The sequence below is a fragment of the Sus scrofa genome, chromosome 13 (genome assembly GCF_000003025.6).
Source record: "Sus scrofa isolate TJ Tabasco breed Duroc chromosome 13, Sscrofa11.1, whole genome shotgun sequence".
Taxonomy (NCBI): domain Eukaryota; kingdom Metazoa; phylum Chordata; class Mammalia; order Artiodactyla; family Suidae; genus Sus; species Sus scrofa.
Window position 1 is genome coordinate 151,866,779 of NC_010455.5, and position 12,451 is coordinate 151,879,229.

Consider the following 12,451-nt stretch of genomic DNA (forward strand, 5'->3'; position numbering starts at 1 on the left):
TGATCTCCTATGTTCTCTACTAGAACTGAATCATATATAAATCCAAACTTTTTATAAAATAAAATTCAAACTATTCCACATAAAACTTTTTATCTGTTCAGACAATGAACTGTTCAGGTTACTAAGATACTTGACTTCAGAGCTTCATTTATTTAAAATCTATCAGAAAAAAATTAATTAGAATGAAAATAAATCAGAACGATGGAAAATTTCAAACAAATGAAATTACGTGAACCACCACTTGATGAAATTTTAACATTAACCAAAGAGGTAGAGTTGGTTCACTGCTTTTACAACTGTAATTTCAAAGTCTTAATGATTCAACACATTTCAGCTGGAAGATCAAAAGCTCCACATTTCAATGAATTCTTAGTTGGAAATACTAGTAAACCAGCTTCAAACTTGTTCTATCAAAATGTTGCATCCTATATATACTGCAATTCTACTTCAGGAGACAACCTACAGTAGAAATGATTTAAAGCACCACTCTTTCTAAGCATTAGTATTTTCTCTTGAGAAACACTAATACTCTCCTAAATAATCATGCCTTTTGGACGCAATCAATTGTAATCAATTTTCTATAATTTCCAGAAAAGTTCCTTTGATACAAGTGTAATAATAAGCATGTTATTGGATTTCACAGCAAGATAAGAATACAAAGAAATTTCTATTCAATTGTACATCAATATATTTTTCCCATGTTCAGTAATTTTTTAAATTGTCAAATCAGGCCTGAAGTATAGTACTGCTCTGCCCTCTAGTGACTGGCTAGGTTTTGCTAACTACATGTTTTTATTTATTTTTTTAATTGCTTTTAGAGCAATACTTAGGTGTTTTTTTTTTTAATACATATATATGACAGTGCTTTGTCATAACTGATTAGTGAACAAAGGGAACTTTGGTCAATTTTAAGATATGGCTTGTGGTATGAACACAATGCAGGGAAAATATAATTCCTTTTCATAAGGATGGTATGCCGAAATAATTCAAACAAAATTTAAATATCATCCATTCTCATTTATTCTAATTTTTATTTATATTTTTATGTAACTTATTGGTAAAGGCCAAAGAATTCCATTCACTTCCTTTGTTAAAAATTTTACAAATTTCACAACTATGAATCCCAAATTAGTTAACTCTATTTTTTTGGACTGAGTGAATAATCAAGGCAAGTGTTAGTACACTAATAGTAATCTATTATTATTATATAATAATAACTTTATTATTATTTATTATTATTATATAATATAATATATATAATATATTTATATATATTTATATTATTTATTATTATTATATAATATAATATATATTATATAATATAATATAATATAATATATATTATATATAATATAAATATATTATTTATTATTATTATTATATAATATTATATATATTTATATAATATAATATAAATATATTATTTATTATTATTTATTATATTATTATTATTATTATTATTATATATTTATAAATAATAATAAATATATTATTTATTATTATTTATTTATTATTATTTATTATTATTATATAACTTTATTATTATTTATTATTTATTTATTATTATTATTATTTATTATTTATTATTATTATATATATTTATATAATATATATAATATATTTATATAATATAATATAAATATATTTATTATTATTATATAACTTTATTATTATTTATTATTATTATATAATAATATTATTATTATATAATAATAATAATAGAGCAAAAATATACTTAATGGAAAACTATACTGAATACTATTTACCTTTATTTTATTTTTGCTTTTTAGGGCCACATCTGCAACATATGGAGGTTCCCAGGCTAGGGGTCGAATCAGAGCTACAGCTGCCAGCCTATACCACAGCCACAGTAACGCCAGATCCAAGCCACATCTGTAACCTACACCACGGCTCACAGCTATACCAGATCCTTAACCCACTGAGCGAGGCCAGGGATAAAACCCACAACCTCATGGTTCCTAGGGGGATTCTTTTCCACTGAGCCACTATGGGAACTCCTTATTTACCTTTACATTGTTCGAGTGGCACCTGAAGATTTTCCTGAACCTCAGTGTCATCATTAAGAAAGGATCACTTTATATGTAAAAACATTAATCAAGGGTGCCAGTTAAGACACAGTTGTTACACAGAGATTCACTGTAATACTTTGACAAAGGGAACTTCTTTCCTTCTTAGTTTCTCTTGCCACAAATCTCTTGCGAGGAACTAATGAATGTCTAGAACAGCATTTCTATACTCACTAATCCCAAACATATTATCTCTGTGTCTACACACTTGTGTTAAAAATAAACATTGCATTTGTACACGTGAACGTAAGAGGACACCTGAATACATGAGGATAATCCACAGGCAGTACAGAAGTGTGCTTAGGAGCACACGCCCTGCAGCCAAACTGTTAGAACCTGATTTCCAAACTGATTAGAACCTGATTTCCTCTATTAGAGGTAAGACTAGATTATTTAATTTCCTTCAGTTTCAATTTTCTCAGGTACAAAATGGGAATAAAAAGAGACACCTACCAATAGTAATGCTTTATATCTCCATAGGTATTTGGGTTGCATGACTACATATATGCATTTATCTAAATTCATAAAATGTATATTCAAGAGTTGTGAATTTCACTAATGCAAATTTATAACCGAAAAAAACTTGCACATAAATACCGAACTAGAGTCAATAATATACATGCTGAAGTATTTAGGGGATTTGCAGCTATGTCTTTACTTTTAAATGCAGCAAAAATGATTTGATGATGGATGCACAGATTATAGATAGGTAGTAAAATAAGTAAATATGTAAATACAGTAAGTATTAGTAAATACATAAAATAGTAACAGGTTAATGGCCGAATCTATGTGGTGAGTATATGGGTGTGTCATGCTCTATGTTTAAAATTTCAAAATAAAATGTTGGGGGAGAAATACACCTATCTTTCGCATAGTCAATGTGAAGATTAAATAAATAACAGAATTAGATATACAGAGGAGTGCCTGACAGCCAACAGTGGAAAACGGCAGTAGGTTTAAGCAAATAAAAGTCTTCCTTAGTTGGAGGAAAAAGGTAAGAATAATGCATTAGGCTCCTGAGTAGTTGCCTTCAAGGGTGTTAAAAGCTAATGTTTCAAATACATCATTAAACTGCATAGGCCATCTAGAGAAAGTGATCTATGAAAGTCAGAAGAGCTGATGTGCGTCCTGGATCTGTTTTCAGTTAGTCAAAAAGCTCAGACTATTTAAATGTTCTGAACCTCGGTGCTCTCACACATGAAATGAGAATCATGACACCTACATCTAAGGATCAATGTGAAGATTAGAAAAAAAATAAACACACATATACACATATACGTGCAGAGAGAAATTAGCAATAAAGTGCAAATAACAACTACATTTTTTTTATCATTATAATCATTATTACTACATAGGTAAGTAACTATTGCAACTTGCAACTATTCTCTACACATGGAAACAAAAAGTGGCCATGCATCTGATTCTAACCTAGAAATTTCATATGCAGGCGGCCCTGCTACTCCAAAGAGCTTCCTACAGAATATTTTTTTGTAGGGGAGGGAGGAATCTTTTTAGGGCCACACCTGCAGCATTTGGAGGTTCCCAGGCTAGAAGTCAAATCGGAGCTGCAGCCTCTAGCCTACACCACAGTCACAGCAAAGCAGGATCCAAGCTGTGTCTTGTGACCTACATCGAAGCTCATGGCAACGTCAGATCCTTAACCCGCTGAGCGAGGCCAGGGATGGAACCCGTGTCCTCATGGATACTAGTCAGATTTGTTTCCACTGAGCCAAGACGGGAACTCCCCAGAATCATTATTAAAACGGTAGGCCTTTTTAAAAGTATTGCTGTACTTACTGTAAAAGAAGAACTGGCAATAACAGGGAATTCATTTATCATCCCTCTGTAATGCCAATGTTCTACGGGGTGAGGCATTTAGGAAGTATATTTGCTGATGATATTAAAGAAAGTTACATTTTGATTCATTTGAAAAAATGATATTAGCATCTGGATAAGATCTGACTTGAAATAGTTTTAGGTGACATATTTAAAGAAAAGAATATTAAAACTACATTTAAGAAGATGAGTTCTATCCTCCCAGCGAGTGGCTTTGCTAAATCATTATCAATTACTCCATGAAGACAGTGGCTAAAAACAGAATCAAGAAAGTAGGAATGAAAAAGGAAATACTGGAAACATTTAACTTGGCTTCTGCCTTGACTACAAAAACTGCTTCTCCAAATGCAAATCAAAACCACAATAAGGAGTTCCCATTTTGCGGCTCAGTGGGTTAAGAACCCAACTAGTATCCATGAGGATGCGGGTTCAATCCCTGACCTCGCTCAGCGGGTTAAGGATCTGGCGTTGCCGTGAGCTGTGGTGTAGGTCACAGATGAGGCCCGGATCCCGCATGACTGTGGTGCAGGCTGGCAGTGACAGCTCCAATGCGACCCCTAGCCTGGGAACTTCCACATGTCCTAGGTGCGGCCCTAAAAAAAAAAAAAGGAAGGAAGGAAGGAAGGAAGGAAGGAAGGAAAGAAAGAAAGAAAGAAAGAAAGAAAGAAAGAAAGAAAGAAAGAAAGAAAGAAAGAAAAAAAAAGAAAAGAAAAGAAAAACCCAATATGAGATATGAGATATCCCCCCCCATTTGTCAGAATGGCTATCAACAAAAAATCATTTACAAGAAATAAACGTTGGTAAGGAAAGAAAAGGGAACCCTGGTAGCTGTTAGTGTGAGTATAAATGGGTGCAGTCACTATAGAAAGCTGTATAAAGGTTCCTCAAAAAACTAAAAACAGAACTACCACATGACCCAGAAATTCTACTCCTGGGTGTATGTCTGAAGAAAACAAAAACACTAATTTGAAAAGTTCATAGCAGTAGTATTTAAAATAGCCTAAATAAGAAAGCAACTAAGTATCCACCGCCAGATACCTAGATAAATAAGATCTAATGTGTGTGTGCACACGGGTGTGTGCCCCCCCACCCACACACACTGAAATACTATTCAGCCATAAAAAAAAATGAAATTCTGCCATTTGCAGCAACATGGGCAAACCTAGAGGGTACTGTGTTTAGGGAAATAAATCAGAGAAAGACAAATATTACATGTTATCACTTATATGTGGAATCTAAAAATTAAATGGATATAGAAAACTGAAGCATAGCTACAGATAGAAAAAGCTGGTGATTACTAGTGGGGAGAGGGTGGGAGCCAGCAAGATAAGGGTGGGAGATTAAGAGATACAAACTATTATGTATAAAATAAAAAAGCTGAAAAGATATATTTTGCCATACAGGGGATAAAAACAGTATTTTATATGGTAAATATAAATGAAGTATAGTCTATAAAAGTAATGAATCACTATGTTGTACACCTGAAACTAATACTGTAAATCAACCATACTTCAATAAAACTAATTATTTTTAAACCTGCTTTCTCCAAAGGACCCATGGATCACCTAACCCAAACACCTGTTTTAAGCATTTAAATGTCTCTATTTTTCAGCATTTTTGTTGACAACTCTTTTCCATCTTCCTTACTAGCACTATACTCTATTGCTTTTCCCACCACAGATCTGATTGTTTTCCTTTCTTTTAGACTCCTCTTAACAAGTCAGTCGGTGTTTTCAAAGGTTCTGTCTTAGCCATATCTTCTACTTTCACCAATTTTCAAGATTTCAGCTCTCTCACTTAAGCAATACCTGTCTTTAACCACAATCTCTTTCAAACTCATATACTCATCCTATACATAATCACATGGATATTCTCTCTGCCTTTCAAATCCAATCTATCCTAAACTTTCCCTTCCACATATAGTTTCTCCTATTATCTCTCTACTTCTGGTAGTAGTATTATCTAACCATCTACACTTAAATTAAAAACCTATCTCTGATTTCCTTTTCAACACCCCCTACTGCTTCCTCCTCTCTTAGGATTCCCTCTTCACCCCCAACACAAGTTCAATCTATTGCTAAATTCTACGCATTAGTAGTTTGGTTCAAATGACAAGACAGGATTTTTCATTCTTTGAGAAACACAGTGAAAGCTAAGTTTAAAATCACTAAAAGCACAGACGCACAGACACTCAGACTAAATAGTAACAGACACCAAGCATTTGAGAAAATCTTCACTGAAGGAATTCCTAAAAATGAATATCTCTCAATTTTTGCCTCATAAGTTGGGAAATGATTTATTTGATTTGATGAGATGGATACCTTTATCCAAAATACATCCAAACAGGCTATAACCTTCATAAATGTCTCCCACAATGTCCTACTTACAACCCTCGACCTCTATTAGAACAAATTTCTTCTTACCTAGGATATGCTAAAGTCCTCCAAAACAAACTTGCCAAGACCTACCTCTTTTCCCTTCCAATCCATCCTATTTATATTGCCTGCTCAAAAAATTTCAGTGGTTTATATGCCTTTAAGGAAAAAAAAAGATAAACTCACCCTGACATTCAAGACACTCTTACATCTGGCTTTCTACCAAAATTTCCCATTTTACCCATACAAACATCTCATCCCAAAGGCAATGGGGGTCTACAGGTTTTGTGGATTTGGATCCAGTCCACCTGAATATAGTGAATATCATCACAATAAAGCAAGTCACACAAATTTTTTTGGTTTCTCAGTGCATATAAAAGTATGTTTACAGTTACTGTACTACACTAGGGATACAATAAATAGCATTATGCCTAAAAATGTACATGCCCTAATAAAAAAATACTTTATCGCTGGAGTTCCTGCTGTGGCTCGGTGGAAATGAACCTGACTAGCACCCATGAGGACGCAGGTTCAATCCCTGGCCTTGCTCAGTGGTTAAGGATCTGGTGTTGCCATGAGCTGTGGTGCAAGTCACAGACATGGCTTAGATCTGGCATTGCTGTGGCTGTGGCGCAGGCCAGAAGCTACAGCTCCAATTCGACCTCCAGCCTGGGAACCTCCATATGCCATGGGTGTGGCCCTAAAAAAGACAACAACAACAACAAAAAAAGATACTAACCATCATCTGAGCTGTCAGCAAGTTGTAATCTTTTTGTAATTGTAACACATCCAAGATCACTGATCACAGATCACTGTGCTAAACACAAATTAATGGGAAAGTTTGAAATATTGTGAGAATTACCAAAATGTGACAAAAAACATGAAATAAGCAAACACTGCTGGGGAAAAAACGATGCTGACAGACTTGCTAAACAGGGTTGTCACAAACCTACTTGTAAAAAATAGGGTATGTGCATAACACAATAAAATGAAGTATGCCTTTATTTACCTTCTCTAGACTTCTGTATTTACCTCTCTGTGTAGTTTTCCCTGATGTTCCTACCTGGGACTTTAGATTCGCCTCAGAGCTCTTTTTTCCCCCCTATTTTTTAGGGCCACACCAGCAGCATATGTAAATTCCCTGGCCAGGGGTCGAATCAGAGCTGCAACTGGGGCCTACGCAACAGTGGATCTGAGCCACCTCTGCAATCTATGCAACAGCCTTCAGCAATGCTAGATCCTTAAGTCATTGAGCTAAGCCAGGGTTCAAACCCACATCCTCACAGAGCCAACACTGGGTCCCTGATCCAATAAGCCACAACGGGAAGTCCCTTCCTCAGAACTCTTAATGAGGTTTATTTATCCATCTTCTTTCTCCCTAAGTTTGCCTATTATCCTATCTTGACTTTGACAGTCTCTAACACATTGCACATAGTAGTTCAAGTAAATGTTTATCAGATCAATAAGGAGCAGAAAGTATACTACTCTATCTTTACATAAAACATTTTCCCAGTAAGATTAAGTTCAGGTTCTAAAAAGGAATACAAGAGCTAGAGAATTTTTCACTCTCACAGATGACCAGAAAGGTATATAATTTCAATATATGCTAATAATTGAAAAAGTATATAAAGCCTATAAAAATTCATAGTTGTTATGGTCAGAAAGTTCACGTATTTGACTAAGAAAGGGCAAAACTGCTATAAAAAGACCACAAATATCTAATACATACATGCTAATGTACAGAGCAGCTTTTAGACGGAATCAATGTATCTTCACATGGTGCTAAATTATCTTCAAAACTAGTTTAGATATACTAATCACAAAGATATTCAAAATTAACAAATAAAAGTAGGGACAAAAGACAAAGCTGTACTGGTTTGTGCTGATGGGCATGAAAATTATTACAAATAAAAATACTTTCTTCTGTTGGGTCAATTAATTGCGAAATGCTAAGCCACTGACTAAAATAAAGGAAAATTTTGCTTTTCTAGTTTATGCATAAACTAACAGAGTAAGGTCATGAATTCACAGCTGTTTAAAATTTTTTTAGTTTTTTATAGTTATCAGGTTGTGATAATCAATTTATAAAAACAGCTCTCATACTTTAAAATTCATTAAGAATTCTTAAGAGCACTCCTTGTTTAAAATACCACAGCCTTTGAAGAAAATTGTGTAGATTATAAAAATTTACTGTTATGCTTACATAATTTACTTATTGTTTAAGTTGATAATTTTGTTAATACCAACAGTATGAGGTGATAAAATCCTAAAATAACTATAATCCAATAAATGATAGATGACTTATCTCCTAAATCATACATTTGAATTTTGATTATACTTTGATAAAATGGCAAGATTTAATTAGGTAAAGTATAATTAAACTCAAACTTTTATTAGTTATGGTTGTTTAGAAAAATATTTTAAGATATCTAACAATATAAAGAGTAAATGTTACTCTTTCCTAATGATTTAAAGCAAGTTGATCCTGCATTCACTAAAGACTTCCAGTATAATACAGACATTTCCCTTGTTATGAATAGAGACAATAACATGCTTGAAATTCCATTTCAAGGAACAGTTAAAGCAGTAAAGTAGTTAAATGCCAGTTTTGATCTACTGTCCATTTTGAGAACAAACACATTTTCTTAGCAACCTTGCATTTGCAGGGTTGGTAGCATACCCTCCAGCACTTTAAAGCTTCATAAGAACCTTACATGGTCAGGTAAGACAAGTAACTCTGCCACAGCCCAAACAGTAAGCTACTGAGTTAAATTTAGCTTTGTGTTAGGTTCATCAGACTTCACAACCTATGCTACTGAGATCGAGGTTATAGCTGAAAAAAGTGATCCACCTAAATTTGCCTTTTTTTTTTTTTTCTTCTGCTTTTTAGGGCCACACTTGTGGCATACGTAGGTTCCCAGGCTAGGAGTCAAATCAGAGCTACAGCCGTCGGCCTACACCAAAGCCACAGCAATGTGGGATCCAAGCCATGTCTGCGACGTTCACCATAGCTCATGGCAACATCAGATCCTTAGCCCGCCAAGCGAGGCCAGGGATCAAACCTGAAACCTCATGGTTCCTAGTCGGATTCATTTCTGCAGCACCACGACAGGAACCCCCTGAATTTGTCTTCTATAAGAAAATCTTTAAGTTTCTGCCTATCCATCTTAATCTCCAGGAGTACTAGTGAGCATTTTGCAGTTGACAATTTAGAGGCAAGAACAAGAATGTTTACAAGCATTAGGAAGTAAAAGTTCTAAGCTATTTTTTTCACAGGCACATTATATATACACTCTAATGTATGGAATACTTTATTATAATAGAAATAATCAGTAAAAAAAAATTTTATGATTTTGATGATTAAGTAAAAACTCACAGAAAGAGACATAACTGGGACATCTTTATCATCACTGAGATAGTCTTACTAGTAAGATTTATCTTATGTTCTCTAAAAAATGAAACTCAATGAATAATAAAGGCAACACCCATCATGTAAATCAGAAAAACTAAAACTTTCAAACCTGAAAACTTTACCTTTCCTTTAAGTATTCACTTCACCAAATGAACTGAAAGATGAACTGTATGAGTCATCAAATGGCAGGACAACATGACTGCCATAACAAGAGGTTTGTTATTTGAAGGGGAATTGACAGTGGCTGCTGATTTCAAACTTTTCTCTATTGTCTCTTTGTATAATACACCCAACTTGATGACTAGCAACTCTAACAATGCTGAAAACATAGTAGGTATCCAAAAACTACATTAAGGGCATAGTTCAGAGTTTCAATTTGTGTCCGTCTGGGTGGTGCCTGAAGGGATAGATGGGCATATATTACTCTGCACATGGGAACATCTCACATTTTGTAGGTTTCACTCTCTCCAATGTTGTAATCAGCATGGCCTAAGGATGCTTAGGACAGTGGTCACCACAGTATCTTTTTATTCTTTAGGTCTTCTTCAGAATCCAGTTCCTCCCCATCTAGCTGGCTTGTACCCTTTAGTGCCTATGGTAACTCAACACCTTAAAACATTACCCAAAGTGGAATACCTCTGCCATGAAGAGATGCTTGATAATAAATGGCCTTCCAGGAGTTCCCGTCACAGCACAGTGGAAATGAATCTGACTAGGAAAAATGAGGTCACAGGTTCGATCCCTGGCCTCGCTCAGTGGGTTGGGATCCGGCATTGCTGTGAGCTGTGGTATAGGTTGCAGACGCGGCTCGGATCTGGCATTGCTGAGACTCTGGCATAGACCAGCAGTAACAGCTCCAATTAGACCACTAGCCTGGGAACCTCCATATGCTGCGGGTGCGGCCCTAGAAAAACAAAAAGACGAAAAATAAATAAATAAATAAATAAATGGCCTTTCAGTAAATCTGAAGGAAACAGTGAAATAATTAAATAGCTCATCTGCTTTTGAAGAACTGTAATAAAACCATGGCAGAGGGAGAAGAACTGAAAAGTCAGCAGGTTATAAAAATCAAAACATGGTGTTCTCTATCATCTTCATAGGTCAATTTGAATACAGAAATATCCTAAAAATATCATCCCCTAAGAATAAATCATCTAAAAGTAGATTTTATTCAAGTTTTCTGTTACGTAATAACTGAATCCAGGTACTGTACAGCATCTCTTTAGGCCCAAACTGAACCAATTTGCCTGCCCTAAAGCTCAGAAACCTTCAGATGCACTCTTCTCACAGGGCCACTGATAAAGTATTAGAAAAGTACTTGGCAGGAGGCTTACAATTCTTAAAAAATCCTCACTTACTTTACATTATAAATGAACCAGCAGGTATCCAGAAACTTTTTGCTGTAGGCTCACTAGCATTTATTGATTATAGAATCAACCACAAACTTAAAGGCACAGAAAGGTTTTTTTTTTTGCTTTCTTATAGGGCCTTAGGGCCATATGTAAGTTCCCAGACCGGGGGTCTAATTGGAGCTGTAGCTGCTGGGCTATGCCACAGCCACAGCAACGCAGAATCTGAGCCACATCTGTGACCCACACCGCAGCTCACGGAAACACCGGATCCTTAATCCATTGAGCAAGGCCAGGGATCGAACTCACAACCTTACAGTTCCTAGTCAGATTCAGTTCCACTGTACCATGACAGGAACTCCCCAGAAAGATGTATTTTTGAGCAACACTCCTCTCCCTGAACTCAGACTGGGAAAAATAATTATCTCCAGGTAGACCAGGGGATGCTTATTAACATCAACTTCAATGGAATACATGACTAATGCAATGTTAGGAGTTCCCATGGCTCAGCAGAAATGAATCTCACTAGTATCCATGAGGACGCAGGTTGATCCCTGGCTTGGCTCAGTGGGTTAAGGATCTGGCGCCGCTGTGAGCTGTGGTGTAGGTTGCAGACAAGGCTCAGATCTGGCTTTCGCTGCTGTGGCTGCGGCCAGTAGGTACAACTCCGATTCAACCCCTAGCCTGGGAACCGTCATATGCCGCAGGTGCGGCCCTATTAAAAAGAAAAAGAAAAGAAAAAAGAAATGTGAGCTCTTATATTATTAATTCACCAAATGTTTACAAAGCAAGTTTTACATGCCAGACACTGTTTCTAGGTTTGGGGGATATAGCCATCAACAAAATAGACTCATATCTTCTTGATGAGGTTATATGAAAAAAATCACATGTATACACTCATATATATTTACACTTATGAGTGTATGTACAGAATATTCAGTAAACGCAGTACATATTTTACATTAAAACACATGGGAATTCTGAGAGAAATGTTACAAGAAATTTAACTCCATTAGATCCATTTAGCTCCCTGGAGAAACACACTTCTCTGTAAGACATCAGAGGGAATATGGACTTCATTATAAAAATAATTTATCTGTCACCTTTCAGAGTAGTATTTAGGAATAAAGTGGTTGTGTCTGAATTTATTTACATTGTCCTTAACTAGTAATCCAATAATCAGTAGACTGATCCTACAGTTCAGAAGAAATACATCACTAAAATTTATTATATATAAGGCTAGAGATTGAGTTATTCTTTAAGTTTTACAGAGAAAACTGAAAGCAAAAGTCGATAAAAGAGTTAAGATGCCTTTCAACCAATTAAACTGCCATCCACAAAATTAGATCACTGCTCAACACGCAATAACTTATCCTTTAGTCTGTAACACAC

General features: G+C 35.2%; 1 protein-coding gene across 24 annotated transcripts in view; it reads right to left on the bottom strand.

The window, feature by feature from the left end:
* BBX (BBX, HMG-box containing) overlaps nt 1-12,451 on the bottom strand; it is a 286,716-nt gene that overhangs the window by 148,403 nt on the left and 125,862 nt on the right. The gene's annotated exons all lie outside the window — the stretch shown is intronic.